This window comes from Ambystoma mexicanum, chromosome 12 (assembly GCF_040938575.1).
Source record: "Ambystoma mexicanum isolate Mex_15411 chromosome 12, UKY_AmexF1_1, whole genome shotgun sequence".
Classification (NCBI taxonomy): domain Eukaryota; kingdom Metazoa; phylum Chordata; class Amphibia; order Caudata; family Ambystomatidae; genus Ambystoma; species Ambystoma mexicanum.
The window spans coordinates 620,583,557-620,609,052 of NC_090936.1; the positions used below are offsets into that span (position 1 = coordinate 620,583,557).

Below are 25,496 nucleotides of genomic sequence, written 5' to 3' on the forward strand. Positions count from 1 at the left end.
AATTATCAGCTCTCTTCTTAGAGAGTTTGTTTCCTGACGAGCTGCATGTACTTCTGCTCTTAATTCCCAGAGCAGCTGGGCTAATTGATCAGTGTCTGAGGTTTCCATTGCGCCTGGGTAGGAGTTTTGCGGTGGGCTTCGCGTTCTGTAATGCTCACCTGATTCCCACGGAGGCGCTGGTCTTGGCAGGAAGGTGTCTGCGACTCGAAAAGTGATGTGCAGGACTCGATTGGCTTCTGGGGTCGAACCTCTTCTCACTGTGTGTCGAACTCGAAGGGTGAGGTTTCTGCAGGTGAAAGAATATGGGGGTTAAGGGTCTGGTTGTTGAATGTCCCTCTCTCTCTCCCTCTCTTCCTAGCTTCTCCGTAGAGCCCCCAGGTCAACGTGCTCACCTTAGATAGGTGAATGCTGGACTCTCCATCTGCGTCTGGTGCAGGGTGCCGTTGCCAGTTCCTTCACTGGTGAAACATAGGCCTCTTGAACTCAGAGGATCGTTACCGTCGTTAACTGCACGAGCGGTGAGTTTCCGGACACCTTTTTAGTCTTTATAGTCTTTAGGTGCGTGGCACGTTAATATTGAACAGGACTCTGTATAATGCTTTTCCCTTGTTGTCTTGCAGGACTCTGGAGATGGAAGATGGAGTGAAGCGCCTGGAAATGAGTAAGTAAATGCAAGCGCTCAAACTGTCTTTTTCCCTTGCTGCTTAGTTCGTGCTGAAGAGACGCCGGAGTATTTGCAGGCGTTCTATTGTGACGAGCGCGATGGGCGTAAGTAAATACCTGTCTAATGTCTCTTCTTTTGTCTTCACAGGCGGCGATGCAGCGTGAAGAAATCCGGAATTCTCGGAGTGCCGGTAAGTAATAACAATGCTTTTGTCTTCACAGGCGGAGGTGCAGCGTGAGGAAATGGCCACAGCCGATGGATCAGGCGAGTAAGCACTGCGAGTAAAGGTTGCCTTGCTAACCTGTTGTTTCTTGTCTTTGCAGGTGCTGTTGTTGACTGGATACAGGAATGGTAAGTATAATTCTTGCAGGTTCAGGATCGAAAGAAGAAAGGCTGGAACAGACTCGGTGAGCGTTCTGCTGCAGATGCACGTTTCATCTATCGGGTGTGGTTTAAATAGCCTTGGAGTGATGAGGCGTCTTCCTCCACGGCCCCGCCTGGGTAAGAAAAGAGTTCCAGTTCCAGAAGAGTTCCAGTGCTGTATCCAGGGGGTGGAGCTTGCCCCACCCAGGTAAGAAAGTAGTTCCTGTTCACAGAGGACTTCTAAGTGGCTGGTAAGTAAGCAGCATGGTCTGCTGCAGGTAAGTCCACCCAAGCATCTTCATACATAATATGAGCCCGGCGCTTCCAGTGCCGGGACCGATGACCTTGATGAGCCTGGTGCCACCGGCGCCAGGACAAGGTCCAAAAGGTCCCAGTGGGGACCGGCTGGTGCCTAAGATAACGGTTAGGGGCCTGCTTCCAAGGATGTTGGGCTGTTCCTGACTCCTTGGAAGCAGTGATCATGACAGACTGGCCTTTGCCACAATGCATCAAAGACATACAATCTTTTCTAGGATTTGCCAACTTTTAAAGGTGATTTATCAGCAATTTCTCTAAAATTGTTACTCCAATCACGCATTTATTAAAGAAGGCGGTGAGATTTACTTGGAGTGCTGAAACAGAGAAAGCCTTTCAAGAGTTGAAGGTAGCCTTCACTACTGCTCCCGTGTTAAAACATCTCAACACTGAGAGGGCATTTCAAGTTGAAACAGATGCAAGTATGTGGCGATAGGAGCTATTCTGTCGCAGAAAGATGAGAAGGGAGTATGGAACCCTGTGGCATTTTATTCCAGAAAATTGTCAGGGTGTGAGCAGAATAACTCCATAACTGATAAAGAGTTACTGGCGATTCAGTCCGCATTCCTTGAGTGGCGACACTACTTACTGGGAGCAAGGCATCAGGTGGTGGTGGTAACTGATCACAAGAATTTGCAATATTTTAAAACGGCTCAAAACCTTAGTCCTAGACAATTATGATGGTCTCAGTACTTTAATGAATTTGATTTTGTGGTTACCTTTAGGCCAGGTAGTAAGAATGGAAAGGCAGATGCGCTTTCCAGGCAACAAAATTTGGATAACACAGTAGGTGAAGTGAAGACCATTATCTCGCCAGATAAAATTGTTGGTGCCATTACGACACAGATCATTGAACTGGTCAAGAAAGCTTTAAACTCACGACAATTGGCAGAGTGGCGGAACAGTCATCCGGCACAAGCTATACAGGAAGGGTTGCCATATCATCAGAATCGCTTATATTTACCAACAAAAGAGTTACAAGACAAGGCTTTATATTGGTGTCATAAGTCTCCCTTAGCAGGACACGCAGGTTTGAGAAAAATGCAGACTATGCTGGAAAAATACTTCTGGTGGCCCACATTAAGACAGGACATGGAGAGATATGTGGAATTATGTGAAAATTGTGCACGTAACAAGGCAGAGCATGTTAAGAAAAGAGGCTTACTGCAACCATTACCAACTCCTGAGAAACCATGGACGCACATTTCTATGGATTTTATCACTGATCTGCTGCCCGATAATCAATGTGATACCATTTGGGTAGTGGCAGATTTTCTGTCAAAACAAGCCCACTTCATTCCTGTGAGGGGATACCTGGGGCAGATAAATTGGCTGAGTTATTTTTACAGCATGTGGTAAGGATGCATGGGTTGCCAAAGAGTATTGTCTCAGATAGGGGCTCGCAATTTAGCTCCAGATTTTGGCGTGCTTTTTGTCAAATGTTGGGAATCAATTGTGCGCTTTCCACCAGCTATCATCCTCAGACAGACGGACAGACTGAAAGAGTAAAACAAACACTTGAGCAATATTTACGTGGTTATTTGGGTGATGGCAGGGATTTGTGGGTGCAAGCTTTATGGTTGGCAGAATTTACCTATAACAACACCTATCACACTACCTTGGGAATGGCACCTAATGAATGTTTATATGGTCATGAACAGAAAATGATACCGGAACATTTGCCAAAAATGGAAAACATGCCAGTCTTGCAGGAGCGCAAGCAGTTGCTTCTCGAGGTAAGGCAAAAGGCACGAGAAAATCTGGAGAGATCCAAGAGACAGTACAAGAGTCAAGCTGATAGGCATCTACAGAAAGGTCCTCAACATAAAGTGGAGGACAGAGTTTGGTTGTCTACTCGTAATTTGTCTTTAATTGGTTCACAAAAATGCACACCTCGGTTCATTGGGCCCTATGAGATTAGTAAATGTATCTCTGCAACTGCTATGAAATTGCGTTTGCCTGAGTCTTTGCCTATACACCCGGTGTTCCATGTATCTTTACTTAAACCCGCAGCTCCGGGCATGACTACGAAGCGCCCTCCAGCTATCATGAAAGAAGGGCAGAAGGAATATGAAGTTAAACGTATTCTGGATGTAAAGAAAAGGAATCGTCATTTCTGGTATCTGATTCAATAGAAAGGATATGGGCCGGAGGACTGTTCTTGGGAACCAGAAGATGCAGTACATGCTCCGAGGTTGGTTAAACAATTTCATCAGCGACATCCGGATAAACCAGGTCCTGGGAAGGGCCCTAGGAGAGGAGGTAATGTCAGGACTATGGGGTGGAGGAGGTGGAAGAGGTGTCAGGGACTCCGGAAAGCATAGAAAACTGTATACAGGCAAAGAAACTACCTTTCCCAGCAGTCTTTGGGACATCTGGTAGTTCTTGCCGTGCGCGCATGTGGCCAGCAGAAACTAATTAGCAACAGCTTTTCAAGAGCAAACGGCACACGGCAGGTGTGGCTTATTCTGATTTGTGAGCCAAAGTCATGCCGGAGGATTGAGGGGAGCCGCTCGTGCCTGTAATTTTCATTTCCTAAGCAGGCCATGCGAGCGGACAGCAGCGAAAAGAGGGCATGCGCGGTTTCCATGCCGGTGCTTCATTTTTCCTGAGCTATCACTTGGAACTTGCAGCGGCGGAAGAAGGACCCGTGCGGCTGCTGCTAGCTACACAAGATAACGTCCGGGAAGGTTTGCGAGCTTCCCGGACGAAAGATAAGTGCGGGATGGATTTATGAATGCACATGATTACACGGGCTCAAGATGGTGCTATCTTTATTGTATTCTCTATTGAAAAGGGCGCAGTAACTTTTGATGCGCATTGCTTATGGGCTCAGAACTCACTAATTACCAGCAATAGTGTCCGAAGAGAAAACGTGGTGCCTGCCATATTGGTTTTCAGAGTACTGGTGCCTCAATGCCGGTGGCACTAGCACTGGAAGGAATCACAGGCTGCATTCGAGTATCAGTGCTGTTAACTAGATTACGCCGAGTGTGTCCAGTAACACAGCACAGTGTTCATGTTTGGTCCAGGTCTATGGCACTATATGTTTTATGTTTGTAAGTGTTGCTAATGCTTGCCCATAGGGCCATGTGTTATGTTCTTCATGTTGGGAAAACATCCCATGAGTCTGTTTCATTTTGCTTGCATATATGTGGTTAATGTAACTGTATGATAACCTGTGCCTGTATCAAGGGGTATTAGGGGGTACAAGTGTTCAAGGAAGGTGCATCAGTGGCCTGTATTAAGGGGCACTACTTGTGGCCTGAGTTTGTGTTCTGGTCTGTGGTATTCCACAAGGTATTAGAAAGTGTAGGGTTTCTTCCCTGTTCCTTCCCCGGTCCTATCCAAATTAGGCATTTCCTAACCCTCTATCCGGTGTTCCTAACAGCCCCCCTCCCATCCACAACCTCTCCCTAACTCTCTTCCCCCCACTGGCTGCCACGTGGTATCCTGTGTTTGTATATCAGGTATCTGTGCCAACCACGGGTGGCGGGTCGGCTTCATTCGGCTTCTGTGGTTCGGGGGAGAGTTTCGACACACCTTCCCCCATTATTGTGTACTTGATTGTTGACAACTTCAAACAGATGTTCCATTGAGTGGGACCATTGGAGAGAAAGGGAACACATGTAAGGTGTCCAAAGAGACTCAATGTGGAATGGATTTAAGATCTCAATCAAACTCAAATCCAAACCAACTAATGCAGAGAGGGCCTCCCCCAATAGTCCCAATCTTTTTGATAAAGAAAAAGACACTAGGGTTGGGAGATCTATCCAATCAGACGAGGGGAAATAATTTACATCTTAACAACCGAAATATTGCACCCATCTTTCTGAAAAACCTGCAAAAGAGAACAGAGAACCTAAATGACTATGAGGAAGTGAGAAGGGGAAAATCCAGAATGCTGGAAACGCCATTGAATGGAGAAGGGAAAACAGTAAGAATGGAGGGATCACAGGAAGATTTACCTCAATACACACAATTACCAGTTGGCCGAAGACAGCCAAAGTGTAAGAAAGGACAAAGAGACCTCAGCATTTGCAATACCCATAATCTGGATGTCGCTGAAGACAAACAAAAACAATTTAAAATACTTGTGTAGTGGGGTGATATTGTCCATCTTGAAAAAATTGCCTAGCTCGTACCTTGTTAAAACCAATGATATAGAATTTGTTCGTTTTCCAGATATATCTAACCCCTGGGTGGTAGAAGTGGCACTATCATCAAGAGAGTGCTTTGAGGCAATATTGAGGGCTTCTAATGAATTAGAGAAGCAAGATCTGTTAGTCTCCACTTCTAAACCAGAGGGTAAGGGGAACAATGTCAAACTGGGGTCAAAATGGACCTCTAGAGTGGGGTTTGAGGGGACATCCAGTACAAATTGCAAAACCCCACAGAAGAGGTTGGAAGAGCGGGGGGGACCATATGCAAGCCAACTCCCTCTCTATGCTGCCACAAATTTTGACAGAAGTCTTTCAGAGATTAGGAGTAGGTCATAAGCCACTTTAACCACTTGGGCATAAAAGTGATCTGTTGGAACACACGGGGTCCAAATACATTTACCACCAAGGATATGAAAGATTATCTATTTAGAAATGGGGATGTATTGATGCTCCAAGAAACTTGGCTGGTCAATGCAATTAGTGTAGAGTGTTACACAATATTTTCCCAACCGGCTCTCCAAAATGCAAAGGGCAGACCAAGTGGTGGTCTGTTGATGGCCTTTAAAAACTCAATATTCGAAGAGACCACCTTGATAGCGATAATATTATGGGAATTCAAGCATGGAAAGCCATTTTTAGACAATATGAGCCCCCCATGGAGGTGTTCTTTGTGAATATCTATTGGAATCCCGCCTGTTCCCCCAACAGACCTTTTTAGCTGACTTAGCTATATTTCTAGGAAAATTGAAGGCATTGAGTGGAGGTGTTCCAATAATCCTTGGAGGCAATCTGAATTCGCAATGTATCCCACTCAGTAAAGAAATAACGTAGAATATTACATGCAGAATATCTGAGAAAGGACAACTCTGGGTGGAGTTCCTTAAAGAGTTCCTTAAAGGATGGGGCTAGAAACGGCTAATGGAAAACTGCCGTGGGATATTCCCACAAGGCCAACCAGATCACAGGGTGTAGTGTTTTCCACATTGGACTACTTTTTTTTACCTATAATGTCACTATGAATGTAGTCCAGGGTGGAAACAGTGATCATCTTCGCCTGTAATTGACTTTCCAATACCTTTTCTATAATCAACAAGCAAAATACAAGTATTTCATCATTAATAGGAAAGGGAAAGTGTGTCTCCAGAAATATAAATGGGGAGGGACGGAGCTTAATAACTGCCTAAAGATAATAGCATAGATCTCCCAAATGGAGAACTGCCAGCGAGTCAAATTTGTGTGATCGGTCTGCCCACCTTCAGTGAGTGGAGGAGGGAAGAAACAGATTTTCCGTCACTCCTTTGACGAAGAAACTATGATGAGAAAGAAAAAGTTAAATCAGATGCTAGAAAAGCTGAAAAGGGAACAAGTGAGGCTAGGATCCTGACTCAGTGCTATAAAAAATGGTTGGTAGCCAGAAAGATGAGGAGACTCCAACAGGATGGGGAAACCATGTTGAAAATGTTGGGGAAAAAAGACTCAAGAGAGTTTTGGTCATTGATGCATCAGCTGGAAGGAAAAACACAGACAACTCTGTGTAATTTGGTTCCCGAAAAAGGCTGGACCTCATATTTAACAGAGGTCTTTTGTGACCGACAAAAAACCGTCATCTATAGTAATAAAGAAGAGAGCTGGAGCCTCACTTTTGATGAACAAACCATCATTGATTTGATTGAGAATAGCTCAGTTTCCAAAGCAGCAGGGCCAAATGGCCTGACATATGAAGTTCTGAAAAACAAACCAAATTTGTGGGCTAAGTTACTGAACTGGCTTTTGAGGGAGACTTTATTAAAACAGGAATTTCCTCCCTCATGGAAATCTGCGATCATAATGCCATTATTCAAGGGGGGCGATCGGGCGGTGGCATCGAACTGCCAGCTGATCTCCCTCCTGGACATAGAGAGTAAGATCTTTATGAGAATTTTGATAGGGGAAGCGGAAGGTTGGGAAAAAAGAACAAAGGTCCTGTATAAATGCCAAATAGAGTTCAAGAAGTGTCTATCTACAGCATTAAATGGTGTGGTATTGAACCTACTGAGTGAAAATACAGACAGTAAGGGAGAGCAGCAGCTTTATGGAGTGTGGGTCGACTTCTCCAAATTCTTTGATCAAGTTGAACGAAATCGGCTCTGGCGGAAACTGAGGGCATGGGGTATCCCAGACGGAATCTTGGGGATGTTACCAGAACTACACAAAAATCCATCAGTAAGAGTCCGTCTAGACGAGGAGGGTCATCTCTCGAATCCAGTGGTGGTCGAGAGGGGGTTCGACAAGGCTGTCTGGGGGCACCTCTTTTTTTCAACTTTTACTTGGCCGACATGGGGGAATCTTTGGCTCCAGCAGCTTTGGCAAGCCCGGTAATAAATGGAGTTAAAATCCATTGGCTTGCATATGCGGAAGATGTCGTCTTGCTTGACAAGACGGCAATCGGTCTGCAGCGTCTCCTCAACAGATTACACTGCTACACGGAAGAAAATGGTCTATCGTTAAATCCCAGTAAGTCCAAGATACTAGTGTTTAGACACAGGTCTTCCCCAAGTGGGGGCTTAGTGGTCAAAACATTGAAAGGGTCGAGGATTTGCTTTATCTGGGGTATAAAATATAAGCCTCCCTGGCAGTTTGTAAAGTAGAGCAAGATCTTAATATGAAATTATCACAATTGACTGCCCAAATGAAGAAAATTCTGGCGAGATATTGCAGATTCTCCATGGTATCATTAATTAAATACTATCAGGCAAATGTCATACCAATTGCCCTATATGGTGTGGAAGCCAAGCCCCTTCTATAGAATGGGAACTGGCAAAGGCGGGAGGGTCAGCTTTGGAAAAATGTTTTGGGGTTACCAACGTGTCTTTCGACATCAAACATTAGATTTGAACTGGGACTAAGATCTTTACAATCTCAAATGGGTTGGTAGATAATTTCACTCTTTTGGCTAATATTAGCTCAAGAAGGGTCATTGTACCAAGATATAAAGGCATACATGGGGAATAGTAGATCTAAAATGTTAACACACCTACACCTTGTGATAACGCGATGGCTAGATAAAGCCAATATAAAAACCCAAACGCTGATGAGAACCCAGTGAAGGCAAAAAAACAATGGGATGAGATGGACTGGATTCTCACAATGAGGCAGTACGGGTGTCAGGTTTCCTTCCCCTATTCAGGCTATTTTCCGTATTTCAAGTTTCTTTCCCATTATTTCTCTTTTATTATCCTTTTTAGATTAGCCTTGTGTGGGTGGGAAGTTTTCTATTGTAGTTGGTTTGGCCTTAACTTGCTGATTCAGAATCCTGGTTCTGACCCAAGGCAAAATGGAGTTTCACAGTGACAGCTCTGATTGGTTAGAAAACACTGCTGAACAACAATGAACATTCTAAACTGTCACTCTTTGCCTTTCATCATCTAAACCCCAGCTGAGAGGACGTGTTTAGTGGCTGCTCCTGCTTTAGACTTGGGCCTGGTGGATTTTATCCTTCAGGCGTTAGCAGTTGAGCGGCTACTTTCTTGGGGGTTTCAGGAGAAGCTATCAGCTGTCAGGAATTCGTTTTGAAGACAGGAAACTCTGAAGATCTTTAAGAAATCGTTCTGGAGATAAGTGACTTTGTTTTAACTGCAGCTCTGTTTATCTTTATGACATTTACTTGAGAAATCGTAAAATGTTACCTTTGAATTTATATTATTGAACTCTCTGAGTGCGCTTGAACGCTATTTGTAAAACGCGCACTACGTGTAATCTGAAACTAATCGTTGAACCTTTGCGCGTGCGAACGTATTTTACTGCGCGTGTGTTTTCCAGCGCGTGTGCTTCCTAGCGCGAGAATCTGTTCGTCGCGTGAGAACTTTATAGCGCGTGTGTTTTCCAGCGCGTGTGCTTCCTTGCGCGAGAATCCGTTCGTCGCGTGAGAACTTTATAGCGCGTGTGTTTTCCAGCGCGTGTGAATCCTAGCGCGAGAATCGGCTCGCCGCGCGAGAACTCTATAGCGCGTGTGTTTTCCAGCACGGGTTCTTCTTAGCGCGAGAATCGTTCGTCGCGTGAGAACCCTAAAGCGTGTGTGTTTCCAACGCGTGTGCTTCCTGGCGCGATAATCTGTTTGCCGCGTGAGAACTCTATAGCGCGTGTGTTTTCAAGCGCGTGTGCTTCAGCGCGAGAACTCAACTGCGGGTGTGGTTACTTGCGCGTGTCCTTTTTAACGCGTGTACTCGATCGCGTGTGAACTCTTTTGCGCGTGGGTTATAAGGGGCGTGTGAATTGACGCGGAAATTCATCAGTGCGGGAATTTACTAGCGCGTGTGTTTTCTGCGCGTGATCTCGTTTGCGCGTGAATTCTGCTTGACGTGTTTTGGCAAGCGCGTGTGTTTTCTGCGCGTGGACTTTTCTTACAGTGCGCGTGTTCTTCAACGCAGGAAGTTTTCAACGTGCAAATCTTCGGTATTGAAATAATCCGCGTGTGTGTTTAGCACGTGTTTCTTCAAGAATTCACAAACTTTATTGAATTGTAAAAAGTTTGAAAACAATAGAAAAGTTTGAAAGAAAAAAGAAAGAAAAAATAAAGACAATTTAACTGGACAACTAGTGAATTTTGGAAAAAAGGCAATGAACAAAACTTTCCAGATTTGCCAAAATTAAGAAGTTGCTGTGAATTTCAAGTCTCAAGTAAGAGAGATTTTCAGCTTCTTTACAAGCTTCTCTAAGAAATTTCAAGAGAAGAACCAGGTATGATTCTTAATTATTAGTTAAGGATTTACAGTCTTTCCCACTCTTAAGGTTAAGTAAGTAATAAAAGGATTTGTATCTGCTTTTCTTATATCCTCTGCAGGTTCAGCTTTGGTTAGCCTTGACGCAGTCAGCCTGGTGTTGTTTTGTTATCCACTTCCCCCTTTCCCTTTGGGGTGTAGTTTGCAGAGCTGAATTGAAATCTAGTTCTGGGATTTACATTTCAGGGGGATTGTCGGGGGTTCAGCAGCTTCCGCGGACACAGGACCTCTCAGCCTGACAACGGGCAGGGGCAAACCCAAATCTAATGCATAAGGAAAACATTCTTGAGATTACGGTTAAACGTGATCCACACAGGAGAATTTCTGGCAAAAAGAGAGAAGGGAGACCTCGCTATTCAACTGTGCGAAATCTGAACAAACCCAGAAGAACAGTCTGTTGAACATCTACTTATGGTCTGCAAGGACACTGGGCAGGAGAGATCTATGCATTTTGAAGGATATGGTTTCGGCTCCAAATATTATATAACAGAAACATTTTGGGACCGGATGATCTCTGGGAACTCACAGGGTTTGATAAAAGCTGTGATCAAGGTTTTAGAAAAATTCAACATTGTGTTTTAAATAATTACACCCCCGATTATTCTAGGGAGTTTCTCCATTCTCTCCTCTTTTTTATGATTAGTAAATATATGATTGAGAATTAAGTAAATATATTGGGGAGGGAAAATGAGAGAAATTATGTTTATTGTATTTGATTATATTTTAGATTAGATTATGGAATTGTTTTGTAAAATTTTGACTGCTTCATATTAAGATTTTTGTTTCATTTTCACTTTTTGCTTGAAGTATGTTTAAGGATGATGAAATATGAATGTTCCTTTTCTTCTTAGTTTTGTTTGAAATATGAATGAAATGGTTGATTTTCTTTTTTTCTTGGTTAAAATGTTGGATCTTATTTTGTAAATGTTTTTTTTAAACCAAATACAATTTTTTTTAAAATGGTCAGGCAATTACTGACCATCACACACACATGACTTCCATTAAACTTCCCCACACGGATAAAAGACGGAGCACCCGAGCACACTCTGAGCGAGGTAAAGCACACATTGAAACAGCAGTTTAACAAGAGGACAAAGACGGTAAAACAGAAGGGGATTGCAAGGAGGGAAGTTCCCTTGACCTTTTCCACAAGGCACCGTTGCTTTCATGAGCCCTTTAGATTGGAAAGCGTAGGATCAGGAGAACAGGCTGAAGAATCCAGCATTGTGTGTTGGAGATACCTGGGGCACTCCTGCATCAAGAATCAAGGCGGGGAGAATTATCTGCTGCGGTACTGTCCTTCGCTCCAAGAACAGTGTCAGTGAAATCAACACAGCCAGTGTGTTGCGGAGACCGATACAAGACCGATCTGTGTTGAAGCCAAGGTTGCAAGTGGCAACATTGTATGGCGAGAGCTGGAATGAACATTGTTTGAAATACATGTGATAAAAGACACAAGTAAAGTTGAACTGCTGAGTGATTGAACTTTGAAACGAAGATACAATACCTTTCACAGAGTGGTCTGGTACCATGTGGGGGCTCAATCGAAGGTCTCTGTAAAGTATCCAGCTGAAAAGTGAAAGTAGAAAATTGTGAATCAAAGTGGTCCTGTGATGGGTCAAGCAAAACCCTGCGCACAATAAAAAGTCTTCGATTTTGGTACAGTAAAGAACATTTGCGCTAATGTTGATAAAGTTGGTCTGAGCCCGGCATAGGGAGATCAATTGAAAGCTTTCTGTTAAAGTGGGCCTGAGTCTGACAGAGGGGGACCCTGGGTGAAGCAAAAGTCACCTGAGAATTTGTATGTGTGAAATCCTAAGAAAGTGGGCTTGAGCCTGACGGAGGGGTATCCGGGGTGAAGCAAAAGTCACCTGAGAATTTGTATGTGTGAAATCCTAAGAAAGTCGTCTGAGCCCGACAGAGGTGAAGCGAAAATCCCCCGAGAAGGTTTTGTGTTGAAGTGGACCTTAGCCCGACGTAGGGGGATTCGAAGTGAACAGAAAATCACCTGAGAATTTGTATGTGTGAAACCCTAAGGAGAAAGGAACTTTGTTGTGTGTCGTATTGCATCAGGTACTCTGGAAAAGAGACTTTGAATGGCAAAGAGACTTTGGTGTAGAGAAACCGGAGACTGTGCTAAGCTTGAGTGTGCCGCCTTGTCCAGTGCTAAAAACATGGGGAAGGGAAGCCAACGGCTTGAATATGCTGACATAGCATTTCTTGAACACTTTTCTTCTGCAAAACATTGTTTCCCACACTATTTGTATTTAGAAGTAAGGATTGGCAATAGGTTTCTTAGTATAGGCCCTTTTATGTTGACAAAACACCACTAGGACTGCCTTATTATTATTTGATGGTCGTAGCTTTCTCCCATCTTTAGATTTAGGTCTAGATAAGCATTTCTACCCAATTGAAGTTCAATAAACACCCTTGAACTGTGATCACTTGTGTCTGTCTTACTGTTTTATACCATGCTTTCCTTACAGTGGCGTGACCACTGAAGAGCAGTGGTGGGCCTTGCACCCAGCAACCAACACCAAGACCCGAAAGAAGAGAGGAGCCAGAGGTCCTGAGCTCCTCCCGCCAAGTGCCTTTACCACCGCAAGAGATATTGATGGGAAAAGAGATGCTGCAGACGTTTGAAGGTGTGCGAGAAATATGACTGCCAGTTTCCGGGAGGAGTGGAACTGATGCAGGTACATAAAACAAATTCATAAATGTAGGCTTTTTGTTTGGACTTGACGTGCACCCTTAGTTTTACTTTTGTTAGCGATAGGGCAAGTTAGGAGTTTTCTTTTAATTTAAATAAAGCCCTTTTAACAATATGTCACTAAGTTGTCCGACTCCATCTTCTGGTTCACCACACTAGACTGTGACTTATGGGTCCGTATGAGAGAATTTGGACCTGCTTCTTTGCATGCTTTACCTGTTTGATGTGTGACAGTAGTTTTCAGTATTGCTGACCCTGATGTACATGACAAGTGTATGATAGAAGCTTTCAATGCTGATGCTTATGTGGTTCCTGTTCTTTGTGTGACGGTCACTTGCTCTGATATCCATATTGTACCTTTCCTGTATGTCAGGGAAGTTCCATCATCTTCTACATGTGTTGTCTTTTCTATGTGTGAATAAAGTTTGCACTGTTTGTGCCAGGGTTGTACCATTTTAGTGAGTTCAGGAAGTGGTGCGGCACACATTCATGAAACATAATTAATTACTTTACACAGAAAACTGAGTAGTACCAGGAGGAACTTTTTGTGGTAGGTTGTGGGAACAGTTTGAGCTCCCAGTTGCACTGCACACGAAAGCCCACATTTGCGGCCTAATTGGGAAGCAGAGCCACTGCCCCATTTTTTATGTGGCCCCAATGACTGTCTTTTGGCAGTAATCAGCCTGGTCAAAGAATATTCACCAGGTAGAGCCTCTGCAGCACAGCACCAGATAGTAAATTGGGTATTATACCCTCTGCGTGGGGCTGGCGTGTGCCGGCAAACTCTTGTTTTCCTCCCTGAGTCTTAGACACCAATGGAATTCCCCCTGTTTCCATAGCAATGAACAGTCGAGCAAATGGTATTTCTTTGCCATCCCTGATCCATGAAAAGAGGATTTGAGGGGGCTATCCCCACTCAAAACACCCTCTCATTTTCAGTGATTCAAACAGCAGTCTCTGCAACTTTCTTTAGTGGCGGCTTTTGCCAAGCAAAGCCAGTGATAGTTTCATCTCCAAAGCAGGGGTGCTCCCGAAGGGCCAGTGGGGTTGGTGGAAGGAAGCAATAGCTGGAACCAATATCCTTCTTCCAACAACGTTTAAATAGATGCCCACTGCATACAATTAAAGCGCTTCATAATAGCATCGTATAAACTGCCTCAAAGAAGGATATGTCTGTGTGGGGGTGGGGTGGAGTGTGTAAAGTGGATGTCTAAGGGTCATTGTAATTCGACTGCTATCAAGACTTTTCATGATTCTGTCCATTTGTATGGCTTATCCTTCCTGATCTGGTTATAGTTTCTAATCCAGCCTATATATTATATATTGTGTGTGGAAGAGACAGTGATAATTGAATTAGTTTAATTTTACCTTCTTATGCCGAGTCCTGAACCACGATGGAGAATCTGCAGCAAAGACATGCTGATGAGGTGGTGTGGACATATATCAGATGAGGTGATTGTATATTCCGGATACATGGGGTTGGTAGTGGGGGCAGCAAAATTACCTTTCAGCTAGGGTGGCAAAAATCCTTGCACCGGCCCTGAGTACTGTGGGGCACAGCTGAACACAGGCTCCTTCAGTTGGCAGATTTCTGTGATGAGTGGCCGTTCTCAGAAAGGCACTAGAGACCCTGTTCTACGTTCTGTTGGTGATGAGTCCTAATATCTCAGATTGGCGCCCTTCACACCATTTGGACATCCACGGACTTTAAAAAATGTCTGTGTTGCATATTTACATACCAGATGTTTTGGTGTTCGCCTACTATGCACTTTTAATTTTTTTGCACACGTCATTGTCGGGGTGCGGACGCCACACTGTGTACATGCAGTGTCAGAGGTCACATGGTAGTTCCTGAATGTAATTACGTGGACGTAGATGCCCCAGACATCATCATGTGACTGCGCCCATTTGGTGTAATGACATGTCCGGGATCGGTGTTGGCGCTTGGAACGTTCGCCCACTCTCTGGACTTTCAAGTTGAAACTTCCACACATCCCAGCACCATTGCCAGTGCTTTTATAAACTTTTAATAACTTTGTATGTACTTTTTCTGTACCGGAAGTCTGCAGTCTCGTTACGTCACTGCCCACGTCCCTGCACATTGTCACGTGACCGTGCCCATGTGGCGTGATGACGTGTCCGTGATCGGTGTCTGTGCTTTGTAGACATCTCTATATTTAATTTTTGGCCGCTCTAGGGACTTTCAAGTTAAAACAGTGCCCTTCCACAGCTCCCAGTACCATTCTTTCTTGATCTCTAAACTTTTTGGAACTTTTCAAAGCCTTATTTCAGCGCTGATGTTCGCGAATAGGAAGGACGATAGTCAGCGGACAGTTCCTCAAGGAGACCCTCCCACTTCTTTCAGTCATTCTGTACTTTGCAGAGTTTTAGAGGAGACCTTTCTCTGTTAGGAGCAGAACACTTGCTGTTTTAGCTTCTATGGCACCTGCAATGGCCATCTCTCCTCCCCAGGGGCCACTATCACCACCATCTGGAGGACTTGGACAGGGAACAGGGGCTCTGGAGCAGATGACATGCCGGAGTGTTAGGGAGAATTCTCTGTTTAGGCTGAATTTCCTAACCTAGTGAGTCCCCCAGCATCTTTGCTGGATTTTTGGGGTTTATTCTTTTCTCCTGCCAAGAGTGAGACTCTTTTACCCTCACTCTTGGGCATGATTTGAGTGTGTTTCTTTGAATCTAGATGTGTTTAATGGGCTATGGGGTCTTTTACTCCATAGGGCTTCATGTGTTTTTGTGATGTGTGTTACACAGCACCCTCAGTGCAGTGACACAGGGGTGTCATAGTGACCCCCCAGTATAGACTCCATACCCTGGGACTGACTACTGTCTCCCAGGGCATGTAAAGTCACCATTGACTTTACTAGTCTTAAATTCTGAACAGAACCAGTACAAACCATCATATTGTGGACGTACTGGCTGAGGCAATTCAATTGCCCCAGGGTCTGTTAGTCGAGGGGGCAGGTCTCCGTCCCCCCTGATCGAGTTTTGGCTGGTGGCAGTGGATACTACTTTTTATATTCAACCGCGAATATTTTCATATGGGATTTCCCATTGTTTTAGGCTACTATCTTTATTTAATTATTTACGGTAGCCTCGAACATACCGCTGGTTTATTTAATTAATATGAATTCTCCGGTTGGTATTTTTTGCCAAAACTTGATTCTAAAATGGCGTTTGTGTTCTCTTCTGTGACTCCAACCCAAGTCGAGCCCTTTGTTCCACTTTTTGGCGGGCTTCTCCACAGAAGCCCTCCAAAGTGGTGCCACTCTGTCTGGGGTACTTAGGAGGCCCTCCAAAGTGGTGCCACTCTGTCTGGGGTACTTAGGAGGGGTGGAGGGGGATTTAGGCACCCTGGACTGAGTTGCCTAGGCAACTCAAGTTGCACTCCGTCCTGATTGGCCCAAGTGGTGAGCCGGCCGGCTCCTCACTTAGCATGTTTGAGTGACAGCTAGGCTGAGTGAATGGGGATTTTCTGCATAAAAGCAGGGCTTTGGGGACTGGAACTTCAGAAGTCGCCACAGGACCTAAGAATCCGACGAGGGATAAGCTGAGCCGACCTGCCACGACACCACCACCGGTGGAGCCCTGCTGGACCGTCTCACCACTTTTCCCAACGACAGAGGAGATCTCCTGCCGAAGAGTCTTCTTCCTTTGACTGGTGGGGATAACCAGTTTCACCGTCTTTTCGCCTTCCCAACATACCTCGTGGCCGTCTTGCCTGTGCCAAGCACCCCGGCAACCGGGATACCACGTTTTACCACGACCGCGAAACAAAGGTACCACCTTTAACCGGAAAACTCCACGGCTGGTTTCTTCCCTGGTAGTGCAACGACCTTTATCTTTCCTCCAAGTCGAGATCTTCTCTTCCCCTGGACGACGACGCAACTTGCACCCACTACCAGGAACAACTGCCACCGCTGGAGGATCCTTCCCACTTAAGGTACCGTGTCCCGCCTGGCTTCCCTTGCTACCGACTGTACGGGGTAGATTTAGTCCCCGGCTTTTGAACCTGGGTTAGCCTGGGACACCCTGGCTAAACTTTCCTAAGCCTCTCTAAACTCTTTTTGAACCCTCTGCAAGACTTTCAAAGCCTAGTGTAACTGTGTGATCTTGGGCACATTTGTGCTCTGCTCTCTATAAGAGTGGGCCCAGCCTTTGGACTTTGGCTCACCAGTGACTTTTTGCTCTTCTGCCTTGCTAACAGTGTTCCTGAATCTTAGAGTGGTGTACCTTTCCATATTCTGTCTTTCTCCCCCCTTTCTCACAAACTTATTGGAGTGCCATCTAGTTAAGCGCTCACCTCTGTATGAAAATAAGTGGTGTTTTACTGTGAGTTATCTGATAAGGGAAAAGGGGTGTATATATTACAATAGTAACTGTGTTTACAATATTTTACAACAAGAGTGCTGGAGTGTTTCAAACCGTGTGTTTTTAAATAAATAATTATATACTTTGATACCAAAGCACTGGTCAGTGTTTGCTTGTATTATTGTATCTGGGTGCCTATTGTGTATACGTTGCATACTGTCTATCTCTTCTTGAGGGAAGTCTGACTGCTCAGCCACAGCTACCAGGTAAATCTGGGTGGTGCAGACTGCTACCAAGTGGGTTTACTGCCAACACCTGTAGTCTTAAATCTTTTGCAGTGTTCCCTAAGGGAACTGCACAGGTTTCTGCCTAACAAGGAGGAAGAGGAAGATGATGTAGTGGAGGAAGTGCCTACTATGTTGGATGGGCAAAAGGAGTCGTGGAAGTTTTTCACCACTGTGGGAGGGGTGCCAAAGGCTCAGGCTGCCTGCGTGCGCTGCACGGAGTGCAAAATTGTACTCAGTCACAGCCAAATGGTAAGTACTCCTTTGGCGCTACCTCCATGCGTCGCCACACTGCTGCCGTGATGAATCCTCTGGTGTCTTCACAGAACCCCAGCCTAAAGTCTCCTTCTAACCGATGGCCAGGGGAAGGCAGCTGCTACCTGATCCTAACCCTGATGTTGTGTGGTATTAGCCAGGTGGAACACCTGAGAGGAGAAGGCCACCAAGGGAATGTGATGACTGTGTTGGCAGGGACGCTGTATGCCTCCTCTTCTGAGGATGACATTTCTCAAATGCCCGAATACATAATGGTGTGTTGTCATAGTAAGACTCCGCTATGCAAAATTACCCCAAATGTCATTTGTGAATGCCCTTCTGGTAATCATGGGAATGATATATGTAAAGGTCAGGGAATTAAATGACTACTTCTGATGGTTATAATTCTACCTTAGGTTTGAATTATAAAACAAAGAACAAGCCAATAATTCATTTGAATGGTTCCCCTAAAGGTACATTTTATAAATTGTTAAAACAGAGTGAATTCAACAATGTTAAAATGAATAAGAAAATTACGGACTTCAAGTCCCATAATGCTCTTAGTACTGAGACGAGGAAGTGGGGCTCAGAGTTACAGAACTGTAGTGTGCATTCTAGTGGTTATAATGAGTGGGAACTTTAAACATTTAAAGCCCCTTCAAATGTGGCCATAAGGAGTAGTAGGAGGAAGAAGCAGTGTAAGCAGCACAAGCAGGAGGAAGAAGTAGGACACAGAGACGCTGCTGTGTTGGAAGCGGGGACACCATGTCAATGAAGTGGCGGAGGTTGGGAAATCTGTAGCCTGCAGAGAATGTGCAGCGGGAAGTGGTACGTAAACTGGCTGTCCCGAGGGAGAGAGAAGCTCTCCTGATTCTGCATGCAGCTCCGGTGTGTGGCATTCACCGGAGTGTGAGCAGAGCCGAGAGAGCTCCAAATACAGGAGGCGCGAGCAACAGAAACACTACCGGAGCTGTCGGGTGCCAGTATAAACCGACGAAGTAAGAACACGAAGCAGCGGGTCCAGCAGAGACGCACAGAAAGTGCGGTGAGTTGGCCTTTGTCAGGTAACCCTTGGGTGCTCCGAAACAGACTGCTGGCTTCAAACAAAGCTTTTGAATATCAAACTATTGTATTGAAATAATGTAGGTGCAACTCTTACTTTAAGAGAGATCGAGTTAAAGAATATTGTAACCACCATTGTCAAAGCCAAAAGGGGACAATATTTAACACAAGTGTAAATGAATATTGTAACTACCATTGCCCAAGCCAAAAGAGAAGCATTTTCAAACAAAGTGAATGCGATTTACAAAAAGGAAGATCCCTTGTAAAAGAAGATTATGATCAGCATTGCCTGAGCCAAACAAAGTCAATTATAAATGAAAAGGGATACCACTTTCCTAATAAGGGATACTTGGAAGGAAGCCAAGGTTGGCAGGAGGAAACCCCTCCTTATATGAATCATAAAGAGGAAGAAAAGGGTAACATATGGCAAATAAATCAATGTGAAAGAAATTGTCAATGTGTGCTGTATCCTTATGAAAGATTTGATTTCCCCATTGAGGATTTAAAGTGTAGAAGGTCTGAAGCAAACCTCACCACAGAGTACTAGTAGTAGTAGGAGTTTTATCCTCACAGACAAGTGTACCAGGAAAGGGACAATTAGCGGTTGGTCCTGGCAGGCATGTGGACCAGGAAGAAGATCATTACAGTACTGCAGTGTGGTAGACAGTTGTGGTGGAAAGAAAGTGACAAGTCCACTAAATGTGTTAGGATGAACTGTTGTAAAACCATTCTGACAAAACGTTATGGTTTATGAAGAAGAAATGTGAAAGTGCTTGTTATGCAAAGAAGAGAAATTACATTGACGTGTGAAGACAGAGTCGTTTTGGTTTATCAAGCAAGAGCTTGTGGCAACTTTGACAATCATTTTGAAGAATGATAAATTCTGTTTGGTAATAAGACATTGCAAGTTTCAAGTGAAGGACTTATGGAATGAAAAGAACAGTGATTTGTAATTGGAACAGAACATAATTTTAACTTTGGTTGGAAATATCCTGAATTAATCTTGGGACCTGAGCTTGGTTACAAGCATATATGTTTTCAAACTTTCTGCTTGACTATAACTGTTATTTTATTGAGTTTAAACAGCTATATGATATATGATACTTATATGATTTTATTGTATGTATGTATGAGTGTAATACCTTTTTAGGGTGGTTTCCTTTAGTCTTATTTTGATTGATATGGAAATCCTCATTAGGTTAGAGAAAATGAGGCGTTTTCCCACTCTCACTATTTAATAAAATGGCAACTTGTCCGTCTTGCATTTCTGACCACTCACACTGCCTTCAGAAAGGTGATTCTCTACTCGGGGAGTAGGATAACTTTGGTCACTACACCCTCTTCAACCACTCCTGTCACCACTCGGAACACTGCAGAGGATTCCTCCTGCCATCTCACAGGCCATACAGGAGGCTGATAGCCCATACCTTTCGCGAGCAACAGTACTTTGCATATACTGTGACACAATCATCTGCAGAGGGGAGGGAACCCAAACCACCTATGAGGGGGCAATGAATGCACATGAGAAGGATTGTCCCCAACTTACTTTTTTAGCAGGCCCTGCATCTTCCTTTGTCCACCTGTCTCTTCCTTATAGTGGTTGGTTCCCCTTCCCTCCCTCCTTTTCTCTGCCATACAAAATGTCACTATAAAGTGTAACATGCGTAGAGGGTGTTTAGCCATTGTTTATGGTTTTCACACTTCCCACTCATATGACACTATCATTAAAAAATGACTCACCCCCTTTGCTGCAATCATATAGTCTGCGGACATTAAGCTGTCTGTCAGCTTCATGGAGAAGGGAATTTAATCACAATTTACTTTTTTTCTTACTACAATGTTGGGTCTTAAAAGAACCTTTTTATGTTTTATGTACTATATCTACTAACAAATGCTGTACTGCATATTTTACTTATTTGTTTTTTTATAACTTTTAGAAAAACTGCTTCAAAGCATTCTGGATATTACACACAAAAATCTAATTTTCAACACATGTGACATGAACTTCATCTTCTTTTAAAATATTCACTCCATCATGTTATATATTCTCATTGCGGAAAGATGCCATTCCTACATCTTGTAAAAAAGCACATACAGCTTTATTAACATTCCGGCTGGCTTTTTCAATTTGTGGACAAAACAAGTTTGATCTTTTCCACATTTGCCTTTGAGTAATCCATGAAAACATAATCTTCATAGCTGGAAGCCGTTCCATTAGACCTCTAAAGGTATCTTGTATAGCATACTGCACGGATACTGCAGTAACATATCCTAATCTTTTGCCTCCACAATGTAATATTATTATATCTAGATGTTTGAATCACATTATAGTTTCACACAAGGTAATAATGCTTTCCATTTCAATCCACAAAGTCCATACCCTAGCACCTCCACTCCTTCAAGTCCAAGATTTTCAGAGATGCCAAGGTGCTCTGGATATACCTTCAACCAATGAATACACAAATCTCCTCTGCATTGTCCACAAGGCTTTCTGGGGCCTGGGTACAAAATACCTTCAGCTATCGCTCCGCAAATACCTCCCCTCTCGAGCTCTTCGCTCCTCTACCTCTAAATCCCTCAGGGTCAGTCGTTTTTTGAAGAAACGAGCTGGGGTTAGATCTATTTCTTTGGCTGCAGCCTCCCTCTGGAACAGCCTCCCTGCCACTCCAGAACTTGAAGAGAACCATCTCCGATTCCGGAAGCACCTCAAGACCTTCCTCTTTGCTTCTGCCTTTGCTCCCCCTCTACCCTACTGATCTGTTCTCTCTTGGCACCGTGAACCTGGCCACCCTTTGTCCTCCAGGCCCAGGTAACTGCTCACCCTGCCACCCTCCCGCACTGCCTTCGGGCTACCCCTTGCACTGGGGTCTATATCTGTACCCATACAGTCCCCCGGTTTTTTCTGCTTGCACTTATCAGACCTACCCTGTCTGCTGCCTTAAACCCAGCACTTGCCACTTGCTGGCTGCACTACCACTCTTTGGTGCCTTTACTATTTATTTATTTATTACTATTTATCTGTATCTCCTTTGCTCTGCACTTTCCACTTCTCCTCCCTTCCATACATTTTTTCCCTCCCCCTCTCCCATGCACTTGCACGTTCTCAATGTCACTGGGCCTAGTAAGATCGTTGTTTTGTTCTCCCCTGTTCCTCTCCCTTGCCTTGTCACGGTCTGAAACACTTGTGTACGTGCGTGGTAGAAATAAAATATGAATATCAATATCACACAGTCTGCTTCTTTCTACCCATGCTTCCCGCACCTCACACAAGAAATGAAACACTTGCTACCCTGTGTTCCTGTACACTTCAACTCATCCTCCACAACCATGAAACTTGATTGGCTAATCCGCCAAAGTCTGCAAACGTTTAGGACTGTCTGCGGTCTCCGCAGTCCTATTTCCATGCAGGGCATCATTAAATGACCCAGATGGTGTGTGCAGGTCCGCAGACACCATTGCAGAGGACACCCCTTCTACCTTTTTTACTTGTATCTGTAATACGCCCTCAGACTACTTTCATGCAGTCACACATCCATCCACTAATCATATCGAAAAACTATACATGTAACCCTGTCACCTCAGTTCAACACTTCAGATGCACATTTCAACTCTGAGAGTACATGTATGCTATCATTCAGAGCCTCCTGTATAGTAAACAACTGTAAAACTGTCCCAGATTTCTAATTGCACATTCAACAATATCTACATCTAAGAAGATATAGTAAAGATATGTTTCTATTTTTGTAAGTATTTTTTCACAACTCTTTTACATTTATACAGGGCCACTACCACGTTGCCTGTAATAAGCATCTCAATAAGCTTATGCTCTTTATTAGCCACTGCTATCAAATGCTGTGTATCGTCAACATTGTCCACCTGCTGACATTAAGTGGCAGTTAATTACATGTTCTGCCAATGTATTGCACCTGCTCACACCAAGTGCCACTTAACAGTGTTCTACAAATCTTCTGTAAGTACATTTTCCTTACTTGTAAACTTGTAAAAAAAAGTTACAAATGGTGGAGCTCCGAATGCACTTATGCATTTTTTCATTTTCAAGCATTTGCTGCTAAAAAGAAACATTTTTAAAAGAACATAATTTTTCCTTACATATAAATGTAATGTTTTCCAACCTTTGCTATCACATCCCTCATAAATCCACTATTCTCCACCTGCTCACATCAACTACGACTTAATACTACCGTACCAGTGTTTAGCAACTGCATTTCCTTTCCTCTACAGAAATATTAACATGTTTGTACTTCTGCTGTACCTATACACTGTATGTTTCTTATTAAAATACAAGTCAAATTAGGCATTACTTAAATGCATTAGCTTTCCTTACATATAAATGTACAGTGTTTTAAACCCAGCACTACCACATTTCATATAGTGGCGCAATATTACACCTCATTACAACAAATGGCACTTAAAACAGTTGCTACAATATTTTTCATATACATGTTCCTTACTTCAAAAACACAGAGACATGGTGAAAGTGCCAATGTATCTATGCATTTTTCCCTGTCAAATTACTACTAAAAAGGCAATCTTAAATGCAACACCTTTCCTTACATATAAAGGACTAGTGCTTTCCAACCACTGCTATAATGCACCATATACTGACAACATAGTTAACATACTTCTGTACCCCACACATAACAAACCTTTATTCACTTGTTTTTCCAATAACTGCTCCTACCACAAGAAATATAAAATTATACTACCAAATCTACTTCAACATTACCACTAACTTTGTCTTCCAGTTACAGAAAAAAAAGGATTGACAAAACTAGCTATCAAACAGAGAAAACTCTTCACATGCTATGAAGTACGTATATTAATAGAGCATGTATGTCTCTCTAATTCAAATTACGTAACTTCACTATGTATTAGCCTAAAACAGTAGCCTTCAAACTGTGTGTCATGATTCGCAGTTTCCGGCACTTTTGGACTTCATGGTCCATAGCGCACTGCAACGTCGGATCTGCTATTCTCCCAACATGGCCAATGTTACGGAAACACTGCACTCTAGCGTTTTTGCATGACGTGCTGCCTCCTAGAAAACAGGCACGCCCCCGCGGCTCTGTGCGTCTCAACGCTATTCTTCCGAGTTCTCGGCAAGTGTGCTCGATACATTGTTCCTCCCGTCAGTCCCCCTTTTTCCGATAGTTATCGGTTCCTTCCTTTCTGGTGCTCTAAGTGCTGCCCTTTTCGCTCCCGCCTGAGGGCCGCTCTTTCCTCTTCCATCCCGGACCTTTGTTCAGTGCTACCGTACTCGCAGTTTACCCTCTTGCACTCTGTAAGCTCTGCAGATTCTTCCTGGTCCTGTTTCTTCCCGGACTCCGCCTACCACATCCCTTTCTTCCTGGATATTGAACTCTTACCTGCTTCCCGAGGCTGGTTGCGGTCCTCACACTGAACCCAGAGGATACTCACCCTTACCTGTACAAGTCCTGGGCGTCTAGGAATAAAGAAAGATCTCTGAAGAAGAAATCAACCAAAGATAAACAGGTGAGACAAGGGGCTGAGTCTGACAGTTTGAGACGCCCAAAACCTGATATTGAATTTAACATGGAGGCTGCAATCCAGGACTTCATGAGAGGAATGCAAGAATTATCAACAGAGGTTCAAAACCTCAAGGATGAAAACACAGCACTAAAACAACTCGTGTTGTCCAGGGATTCGACATTCCATGAAAGTGCCCTGGTAGGGGGCATAGTGGACAAATACGATGGTTCTTCCAAAGCTCAGCGTACCTTTCTCGATTCTTGCCTGGTACATTTCACATGTAAACCCTACTATTTTTCTACGCCCAGGGCCAAGGTGGGATTTATAATCTCACATCTTTCTGGCAATGCCTTAGCCTGGGCAACTCCCTTAGTGAACTCAAGAGACCCACTCCTGGACAATTATGATGGATTCGTGGAAACCTTCAAAACCATGTTTGATCGGCCAGAACAAGTTTACAGTGCTCAGGAAAAGCTCCTGGAGTTCCAACAAGGAAATCAAGACATGCTTTCTTATGTGACACGCTTCAAACAATTGGCTAAAGAGGCCGATTGGTATCAGGAGGCAAGTTTTACCCTGTTTCCGAGAGGGTTGAATGACGAAATCAAGGACGAGCTAGCCAGAGTAGCCCGTCCAAGTTCCTTCCAGGCTTTGATAGATCTGTCTCTACAAATCGACTTCCGAATCCAGGAGAGAAAGGCAGAGAAAAGAAAGACAAGAACTGTACCCCCGAAGGCTTCCGTGGAAACACCCACTCCGCACTCTCCTGATCCAGAACCAATGCACTCTTAAAGATAGTTATCCTTTACCACTCATTTCTGACATATTGGACGCTGTTTGAGGTGCTGTAATCTTTACCAAACTCAACCTACGGGGCGCCTATCATCTCATTTGAATAAAAGAAGGTGATGAATGGAAGACCGTCTTCAGGACACCCTTTGGTCATTTTGAATATCTAGTTATGCCATTTGGCCTCACCAACGCCCCTGCGGTTTTTCAGCGCTTCATGGACAGAGTCTTCTCAGATATGCTGTTTCTTTTTGTCATTGTGTACTTGGATGACATATTGATCTATTCCAATGA

General features: G+C 43.9%; 1 protein-coding gene across 5 annotated transcripts in view; it reads right to left on the reverse strand.

The window, feature by feature from the left end:
* Nucleotides 1-25,496, reverse strand: part of LOC138513915 (protein FAM118A-like) — a 487,378-nt gene that overhangs the window by 328,831 nt on the left and 133,051 nt on the right. For 2 of the 5 annotated variants that reach the window (XM_069629059.1, XM_069629061.1), the window contains exon 3: nt 11,770-11,831. The exons of the other annotated variants lie outside the window; for them this stretch is intronic. The gene's annotated coding sequence lies outside the window, so the exon portion shown is untranslated. The remainder of the gene's footprint in view (nt 1-11,769; nt 11,832-25,496) is intronic. 5 annotated transcript variants of the gene reach the window in all.